At 47.5% G+C, this 10,250-nt stretch overlaps 1 protein-coding gene across 2 annotated transcripts in view; it reads right to left on the reverse strand.

Moving 5' to 3' along the window:
* The window catches only part of GNG12 (G protein subunit gamma 12), a 112,329-nt gene extending 110,010 nt beyond the window's left edge, over positions 1-2,319 (reverse strand). The window contains exon 1 of one of the 2 annotated variants that reach the window (XM_088466547.1): positions 2,191-2,319. The gene's annotated coding sequence lies outside the window, so the exon portion shown is untranslated. Of the gene's footprint in view, positions 1-55; positions 71-2,190 lie in introns of those variants that run through there. The other variant, XM_088466549.1, reaches the window with a different exon arrangement.
* Between the last annotated feature and the right edge of the window lie 7,931 nt (positions 2,320-10,250).

Below are 10,250 nucleotides of genomic sequence, written 5' to 3' on the forward strand. Positions count from 1 at the left end.
TGTAAAGCGCTGTGGAATACGTGCGCGCTATATAGATAGTAATAATATACCGTACTCGCAGCCCCGATCTCACTTGTGTTGTACAATGACGTCACTGATCACTGGCAGTTTTGCGTCTACAGACCAGTCTCCACATTCACAGCTGGATATTATCATCCATGGAAAGTGCGAGACATACAGATCGTGACAACACACCAGAAGATGCTGTACAGACAGCTTGTTGTTTGGGTGAGAGACCTAAAATCAGACCCAGATGGTGCAAGTATCAGCTTGTTATCTCAGCCTGCCAGCAGGAGGACGTTTACCCTATACTGCCCGTGTGGCTGGCAGCATAAGCTTGTTATCTATGGGATTGATAGGAGCTAGACAGGGAACCTGGGTACTAAGGGGTAAATTTACTAAAGTGAGAGTTTTTAGAAGTGAGTTTTAGAAGAGATGTTGCCCGTAGCAACTAATCAGATTCTAGCTATTATCTTCTAGAAGGTGCTAGTTAAATGTTAAGTAGAATCTGATAGGTTGCTATGGGCAACATCTCTTCTAAAACTCTCACTTTAGTAAATTTACCCCTAGGAGATTTGGTGCATACACACGTAACGATTTTGTAACCAACGATTTTCTGTCAGATTTTCCCTAGAAAAAGTGAACGATTATTTGAAGTGTAATTAACGATTTTTACAACGATGAACGAAAAAATGTTCCTTCCCTTAGTGAACATCGTTATGTTGGACAGTCTGAAATGGACGATGAACGATAACTACAAACTGGAGCACGCTTGAACGATTATCGTTCATCGTTATAACTCAGAAACTGAACGATTTTTTGAACGATTGAACGATAACGACAAATCGTTCAAAAAACCGTTACGTGTGTATGCACCTTTACTCATCAAAGAGCATAAGGATGGAGCCTCTGTAGGAGGATGGAGCCTCTGTAGGAGGACGGAGGCAGATCATATGCCTCACGCCGTCTACTGTACCACCCTGGAATTGATCTGGCAGGAATAGATCTCGTATGCTGGACGAAAAGGATACATAGATCACTGGACCAGTAAATAAGCTACACTATGTGACATTTCCAATGCAATCTAAAAGGATCTACTGTCACACTCAAAGAATAAAGGATCTCATACATCCCGGATAGACAGAGACAGAAACGTGTAACATGATAGGATCCACAGTCACTTGAAAAAAAAAGGATAATGTCCAGATCACTACCACGTGGGTGTGGCAATGCATGCAGAAGGGATCCACTGACAAGTATACAGAATAGATCTTCTGACACAAGAGCCCATGTGCGTGACAAGTATACAGAAGGCATCTACCGACATAAGTGAGAAGTATACAGAGAGATACAGAGACACAAGTGGCCCACTGAGTGACAGCTGGGATCCACTGACACAAGTGGCCCACTGAGTGACAGCTGGGATCCACTGACACAAGTGACCCACTGAGTGACAGGCGGGATCCACTGACACAAGTGACCCACTGAGTGACAGCTGGGATCCACTGACACAAGTGACCCACTGAGTGACAGCTGAGATCCACTGACACAAGTGACCCACTGAGTGACAGCTGGGATCCACTGACACAAGTGACCCACTGAGTGACAGCTGGGATCCACTGACACAAGTGACCCACTGAGTGACAGGCGGGATCCACTGACACAAGTGATCCACTGAGTGACAAGCGGGATCCACTGACACAAGTGATCCACTGAGTGACAGGCGGGATCCACTGACACAAGTGACCCACTGAGTGACAGGTGGGATCCACTGACACAAGTGACCCACTGAGTGACAGGTGGGATCCACTGACACAGGTGACCCACTGAGTGACAAGTATACAGATGGAATCTGCTGACACAAATAACCAAGAGAATGACAGGTATACAGGAGGGATCTACTAGCACAAGTGATCGAGTTAGTTACCTGTCATACAGGAGAAATCCACTTGCATAAGTGACCCAGTGGGTGACGGGTACTGTATACAGAAGGGATGACAGGCATACAGTGGGGAACTACTGACACAAGTGACCCAGTCAGTAACAGGAACACAGAAGAGATCTGACAAAGCGATCCAATTAGTGACAAGTCATACAAGTGTGATCCACTCATACAAGTGACCCAGCGAGGGGGGGGGGGGCGGCGACCGCACAGGTGTTTCCCCGTCTTAGTGCAGCATATCCCTTTACCTCGGCCTGAGCTCCTCCCGGTGACTCCGAGCCGCCGCCGCCCGCTGCCCGCTGCCTGGCTCGGTGTCTCTCCGCTGACCTCTCACCCGGCCGCGCCTCGGTCTCACTCCGCGGTTGCTAAGGCAGTGAGTGCTCGGGAATGCTGGGAAGGATCGTGACGTCAGGGAGAGCCTCCCGGGACACGCCCACCTATTGCCGCCCACGGGGCGTGGTCAGCTGGAGGGGCGGGAGCAGGGGAGAGGAGAAGGAGATGGCATAGTTGCCAACTTTGGAGAGAGGGAGGGAGGGAGCCGGGGGATGAAAGAAAGACAGACAGGAGTAATAACGTGATGGTCCTGTCACACACTGAGTAATAGTAGTACACGCAGCATAACACTGTATATACTGTGCTGTGGTGTGCAGACTTTGCATGTGGTGGTGGAGACAGGTAACCTGTGACTATTGTGGGACTACAAGTTTCAGCATGCACTACTAGCCAGAGAGTGGCATCTTGCCTGTCTGTGATATGGACTGGGGCAGGGACTGATGTGACTGGCCAAATATTCTCTGTAAAGCGCTGCGGAATATGTGTGCGCTTTATAAATAACTGATAATAATAATAATGGATGTTATAGGCATTGATACCGCCACAAAGGAAATATGGTGCTTACATACAGTTGGCATTAGGAAAACCCGAGCGACGGCGCGTTATACGCTGTGAGGTGTGTCGTGGCGCGTTACCACCTCCCGCCTAGTGATGGACATCGATATTCAGCACTTTACAGCCATCCAGTTTTTGTTTTTTTCTACAATGCCAGTGTCACTATCCATTCATTGGCGACTTTTCAACGTTCGCTATCATCTAATGGTGTGAAAGCGATGGTCTTTCGGTGGTATAATACAGCTGTTTAGAATCCGGCCGTGCCGCGGGTCTTTATTGCACATACGCAAGCCAGGATTGTTCCGCATGCGTGAACCATTGCAATTGTTTTCCATTTAGCCGGTTTTGATAGGGATGGCCATCGGAGGGGTGTCCATCGATAGTTTGTCCCCCTTCATGGCCACCACTGCGGTGTGGAACAACAGGCTGTGGGTCAATCAAAAATGGACGGGGCTTAGCAGGGGCGGGGATAAGCTCCATCCCATCCAGAAAAAATAAATAGTCTCCTATGTCCATCGATGGCAAAGAACCAATGGCTCTCTGACATCAATGCTAAATTCAGTGCAGTAGCTAGCGTGCCCAGTGCAGGCCATGCCCCTCCGTATGATGTCATGTGGAGGGGGCGTGGCCTGCACCCAGTGCTGGGAGCGGTTGATTACAGCAATGCCCGGAGCATAGTCAGGGTGCTGTAAGGGTCGCATTGTGACCATCTGGAGTGTCCTAAGGATGCTCCAAGCAGCACTGCTGTAGAGATTCTAGCAGCAGGGTGCCGTTACAGGCAGCCTGCTAGCTAGATGCAGGAGCTGGGGGTGAGCGGCGGTGCCATCCACAGATGGCTGTGCTCTGGGGGTCATTCAGACCCGCTTGTGAGCGGCAGTATGCTCGCAAGCGGGTCGATGTTCCCCCACTGCGCATGCGCACGACGGAGGAAGGCGTTCCCATGGGAACGCCTACCGTCTCAAGCCGGCCCCACTGACATCACTAGTGATGTCAGTGGGAGTGATTTTGACTCTGATAGACCCTGCCGCAGGGTCTCCGTCGCAAGCCCGATGGTCGCGATGGTCAAGACCATCGCGACCATCATCATGGACGCTCGCTATAGCTGTGGGTGGTAACCCACAGCTATGCGAGCGTCCATGAGGACGCTCCAAAAAAAGGTAGGAGGGCCCTGATTCAGAGCGAGCGCTCTGGTCAGAGCGTTCAGCTCTGAATCAGGCCCTCTGTTCGGCCGTACCGCTCGTACACCCCTAGTTATAACCCTGAATAAAGTATTCAACATCAGCAATAAACCATCAATGATTTTGAATCATCAATGGTTGATGGTCATCCCTAGGTTTTGATGTGATGGTTTGTTACCACCTCATCGCAAGATTCAATATTGGAAGCCCATCCACCATTCATTAGAGGAGTCAATTAAGCGTGAATAGAATAGCGTCGGCAGGGAGCTCCCGGAGCTATTGAAATCAGCGCACTATTTACTCCCGCTAAAGTTTTCTTCTCACACCCTCCAGAGGGTGCGAGGAGAGAACCGACAAGGCAGTTTTCCGGGCTTAGCGCGGCACTAAGCCTTGCGGCTGGCACTTCAGTTGGAACTGGCAGAAACCAGTGGGACCCATGTACACCCATGTACTGTTCAGAGGAGTCTGGCCAGAAGTGGTCTTCATGGAAGAATTGCAGCCAAAAGCCATACCTTCAACGTGGAAACAAGGCCAAGCGACTCAACTATGCATGAAAGCATAGGAACTGGGGTGCAGAAAAATATTAGTCTGTAACAGAAGGTAGTTTGCTTCCTGAAGGGCTGGACAACGGTACGATCATGAGTGTCTGCAGGTAACAGTGAAGCACGGTGGAGGTTCCTTGCAAGTTTGGGGCACAATTTCAGGAAATGGAGTTGGAGTATTGGTCAGGATTAATGGTGTCCTCAATGCTGAGAAATACAGGCATATTTATCCATCATGCAATACCATCAGGGAGGCGTCTGATTGGCTCCAAATTTATTCTGCAGCAGGACAACGACCCCAAACATACAGCCAATGGCATTAAGAACTACTTCAGCATAATGAAGAACAAGGAGTCCTGGAAGTGATGATATGGCCACCACAGAGACCTGATCTCATATCATTGAGTCTGTCTGAGATTACTGAAGAGACAGAAAGATTAGAGCAAGCCTACATCCCCAGAAGATCTGTGGTTAGTTCTCCAAGAGGTTTGGTACAACCTCCCTGCCGAATTCCTTCAAACACTGTGTGCAAGTGTACCTAGAAGAATTTAAGGCAAAGGCCAGTCACACCAAATTTTGATTTAGATTTGTTAACTGATAAAAATAAACTATTAACACTTCTATTTCTGAAAGCATTCTTACTTTGCAGCATTTTTTCTACACCTGCCTAAAACTTTTGCACAGTAATTATATATATATAATATATATATATATATATATATATATATATATATAAAATCAGTGACCATGTCAACATTCCTCGTGTCTACTAGGATGATATGTGAATATGATGAACAGTCTACAAACGGTCTCTGGTGGTTTCTTACCTTGTACAGTGGCTCCTTTCAGGCCCTGGCGGTCATGTTAGGGGTCAGTTCCAGCAGCGATATCTCAGTAGTGGCGTTCTGGTGTGTATTTTCCCCACTATTCATAACTCTAGTGCCTAACCCTAACCTCTCCTGGCCCTGCAGCCACCCCTAACCGTCGGCATCCTCAGACTGTTGACATTTCACATTGAGACATTTTGAACCATGTCGCCATTATATATCTCAATATGGTTACTGACCAGAAACCACTATACCGTGGCGAAATAATCAATATACTATTTTTTCCTGCATCGATGTAAAATCGTGCTATGTTATAACAGACTGTTAATTTCGATGTCAATCAGTCAGTTGGTCAGGTCATTTCAGGCATCATTAGCTCAGCTGCAGTATAAATATGTGCATAAATACATACATGACCTATGACTTCATATTCCAAACGCATTTTCAAACATGCCTGATAGCGCTCCTATCTGCTTTGATAGGAGCGCTATCAAACATTGCGGTTGGACAATTGCCTAATACTGTAACGTGAGGGCGAGAGGGGACCAGCAATAAAGTTATACCCCTTTTACACCAGAGCAAAAACCTGGGTTTTTGCTGGGTCTACCCGGGTCGCAGCTCAGTGTAAAAGGGTCCCTGAAAAATAACCCAGGTCAAGTGACCCAGCAATCCAACCCAGGTAGCTACCAGGGTTGGACCCAGGATGGACCCCGGTAATGGTGCAGTGTAAACGGTGCAACCCGGGTTATCTGACCTGGGTCATGCCTAAAATGAGCTGATTGGTGGTTGTGGGGCATTCACCTCCCACTTTTTATGATCTCACAGGTTTAGCAGGGCAGACCTGTGTTCAGTGTGAACAGGGCTGACCTGGGAGTAACCCAGATCGAAGGTGAAGTGTAAATGGGTCTAACCTAGGTCGGACCTGGGTTTTTGGTGGAAAAGAGGTATTAATCTGTTATACTGTCTGTGGACTAGGTCACGCAGGGATCATTGATCTTTACCATTTCTTTTCAAAATATGAAGGTACAATTTTTATGGTTCTAAAACACAAGACCGACTCGGATTTCAAAACTTGGCTTCCTCCTAGAAACTTCCTCAGAAAACACTACAATAATCTCTTTTTAACAGCAAGTGGTCACTGAAGAAGTATTGCCAAATACCAGTCTTACAATGAACAGAGGGCCTGATTCAGAGCCGGACGCTCTGACAAGAGCGCTTGCTCTGAATCAGGGCCCTCCTTCCTAAAATTGGAGCGGCTTCCTGGCCGCTCGCATAGCTGTGGGTGACCACCCACAGCTTATGCGAGCAGCCAAAAGCACTCCCGCTGACATCACTAGTGATGTCAGTGGGGCTGGCCCCAGACGGTAGGCGTTCCCGTGGGAACGCCTACCGTCTGGGCAGCAACGCCCCGGGCACGCCCACCAAAGGGGGCGTGCTGTCACTCACTATCGACAGCACGCCCCCTTTGGTTGCGAGACCCATAGCGACGACTTGGCTGTCGCTATTCGGGTCTCGCGCATGCGCACGACGGAGCTCCCTCCGTCGTGCGCATGCACACTAGGGCACCATTGACCCGCTTGCGAGCGGGTCTGAATCAGGCCCACAGCCCTAACGAGAATCAGTTTAAATGAATGTACTACAGTTTACGTGCTGGTTTTTTTTTTTGTAGAATTGGGAATATGGGCTTGATGTGTACGCAGCTCGGTCGATAGTATGTACAGCGTACGTGTATGCACCGCAGTGCGCGTGTGCTAGTTAGTATTGAGATCACTCTGCATTCACCTACGCAGATACAAAGCCATCCATAGGCAAATGCAGGGGGGGTTTCCATCTGCCTGGAAACCCTGCTCCCCAGCACACACCATGACCACAATAGAAATAGTAATATAATACAATGTTACTAGTGCTGCATGTTCTTCTCAGTATCACAAATGAAATGATTAGCACCACCTGTGGATCTTTTAACATGTATCAGCCAGTAATAAATACACCTGTGCACCAACTAGGACATGTGGAAAACATGCACTGTTAGGGGTGCACTGCTCTAGACCATCAATAGGGTTAAAAATTAATACTTTATAATAATACACTATCCAGTACATAAGGAGACCAATATGTACATATATAAGTCCAGGGCAGTGCTAGGTTCTTCTGCCGCTCCCCCAGATTCCTGAACTTGCTCCAATGCCCTGGAATGGTGCCCACATCTGACATAAAAACATTCAGCTCAAATGGCTAACTGTGATCGCTGGTACTGTATATGCTGGAATTATGCAACACAATATACTTTGTATGTAACATATTAAAGCTGGATAAGTACTAATTCTTCCCTCTTCATGGACTGACCATACTTGCTCTAAAATCAAGCATTTGGAAACCCCCCCTCTAGAAATCCTGCATTTGCCACTGCCATCGCAGACAACGGGACATCAGCGTTTGGAGGTGGTGATAGGGGAGTGGTGGAAGAAACGCACGTGTGCCAGTCTCTTTGAAGGTCAGACCTGTTGTAATTGTGCGTGAGGGGCCGATGTTCCCGATGTATACGCAGTTCTGCAAGGTATTACGGATGTGCGAACGCGTTAGCGGGCGTCTCTATGTCGGCTTTGCGATTTGCAGCATATTTTTGCAGCGGCAGGCCTGCATGCATAATCGCAACTGCAATAGTGATCTGTAATGAATCGGGCCCTGTGTTCCAAAATATTTTTGGAAAAGTGGTTCAGATTTCAGCGCACGTGCCGCCTCTGAGAGCTAGGCAGAGTATGACACGTCATTCCTGACCGGAGTAAGAAAAAAGTTCAGTATATTGATCCTTAAAAATATGTTTTAAATTATCTAATTGTTTTCCATTACTATGGGGTTTATTTTATCATTATTGCAAAATAGGTCCTGTTCGTTATCATTCCTTATTGGGAATACAGTTTCGTACCTGCTCACCGAATATCTCTTGCTGGGACAGCAAACCCTCTCTATTGATAATGGTGGAATTCCGTTGTATCAGGTTGGGTTTGCCTTTTAAATTAAATCGGGCAGACCTGCTGGACTGGTGCAGATGGCTGCTTCTTGCAGTCTTTTATATTTCCCCAGTGACTCTAAAGTGGCTAACACAATCTAAAGTTGGCATCAGCGAATGTGGGCCAAGCTCTTGGTAAATAGGGCTACATCGCAGTGGCCATAATGGTGACAATAGTATGCAGTGTTATTTAGCCTCATTCAAGAGCTATCTCCTGCATTCGACTCTTCTTAAATAATCCCAATACTAACATTTCCGCGTGTGTATAAGGTAATAGGGGTTTGATCAGGGTTGGCTGGTTTAATTCACCTTGAATTAAACCATAGTTTAAACACACTCTGGGTTTTTGAATATGCTGTGACTACAGGCATGTCGCAGTGACTTCTTCAAAAAAGACTATTATAAGGGAATCCCCCTGGTATTATTTCACATTCTTGTTGCTTGTGGTCTTCTTTTGAGTGAGTTGAACCAATACAGTAAATTTGCGCACACAACAGAGAAATAGTAAGGGTGGGAGGATGTAAGAGATCAGAGAGGTACTATATCTGTCTAGCATCAGCTAAGACTCCACAAACTCCTCCCCTAACAATCCTATAGGACAGGCGAAAACCACAACTAACATTTTCAAGCTTAAAGGATAAACTCCTCCAACACAATAAAAAGGCAATACACAGAGAAACTCCTCATGGTTTAATCTCCTTCGTGTTTATTTCAATTCAAAACCTTTAGTCCTACTGAGATGAGTGGAAGGGAAACAGACAGGACCCCATTTAACAATGAAGCTTAATATCAGTGGCATTTTTCGTTTAGTATCGCAGCGATGCCACTAGTATTTATCAATATTTACCTCTACGTTAAGGTCTAGCGAAGTCCTCCTCGTCGGCGAGGTCTTCCGCTTAGCTGCTGGCAGCCTAACGCTTCTACGTCAGTAATGCTGCCAGCGACAGGCTTCTGTGTAATGCACATGCGCGACTGTCCATCTGCACACGTGCATGGCACTTTAACGGTTAGATTACCGCTGTTTGTTGAATAAGGAAAGGATGGCATAACCCCTTTAGCGAGCTCCCTAAGTCTGGGGCCCTAAGTCTGGCTCTCTCTGTTGATGAGATAAAAAAAAATCCTAATCATTTTGGATTGTTAATGTTAGAAAGCTTTATTATTATTATTATCCTTTATTTATATGGCGCCACAAGTGTTCCGCAGCTCCTTACATAGGCCCTGATTAGAGGCGCTCGCTGTTTGTGAGCGCTCGCTCTGAATCAGAGCAGATTTTTTTTTTCATATTCCACCTCCAGGCCACTCGCATAGCTGTGGGTGACAACCCACAGCTTGTGCGAGCGGCCTGGCGATGTTCGTAATTATCGCGACCATAGGGCTTGCGACGAGACCCTGTGGTAGGGTCTCGGCTCCCGCAAGCTCGAGTGGACTCCCAGCTCTAATAGATCAGGGCGTCCACTACTGACATCACGAGTGATGTCAGTAGGGCCACCCACAAACGGCAGGCGTTCCTAAGGGAAACGCCTGCATTTGTGCAGCCACCCCCCTCCCCACCTACAAAACGGGGCGAGCTGTCACTCACCATCGACAGCTGCCCCGTCTTGTAGCGAGCCCCGGAGCGACTGAAGTTCAGTCGCTTGCTGTGGCTTGCGTATGCCGGCGGCGGCGCACGGGCCAAACATCGACCCGCTTGCGAGCACTATGCGCTCGTGAGCGGGTCTGAATCAGGCCCATAGTACATAAAACTAATAAGTGAACAAGAAACAAGTAACTTACAGTACATTACAGTGCAGGACAAGGACACGATTTATATACATTGCTGCAATAGCAATTAAAGCACTCACAATAAGCAGCCGGGAGTTGGCA

The sequence above is a fragment of the Taudactylus pleione genome, unplaced genomic scaffold (genome assembly GCF_031769625.1).
Source record: "Taudactylus pleione unplaced genomic scaffold, aTauple2 ptg003505l, whole genome shotgun sequence".
NCBI lineage: Eukaryota > Metazoa > Chordata > Amphibia > Anura > Myobatrachidae > Taudactylus > Taudactylus pleione.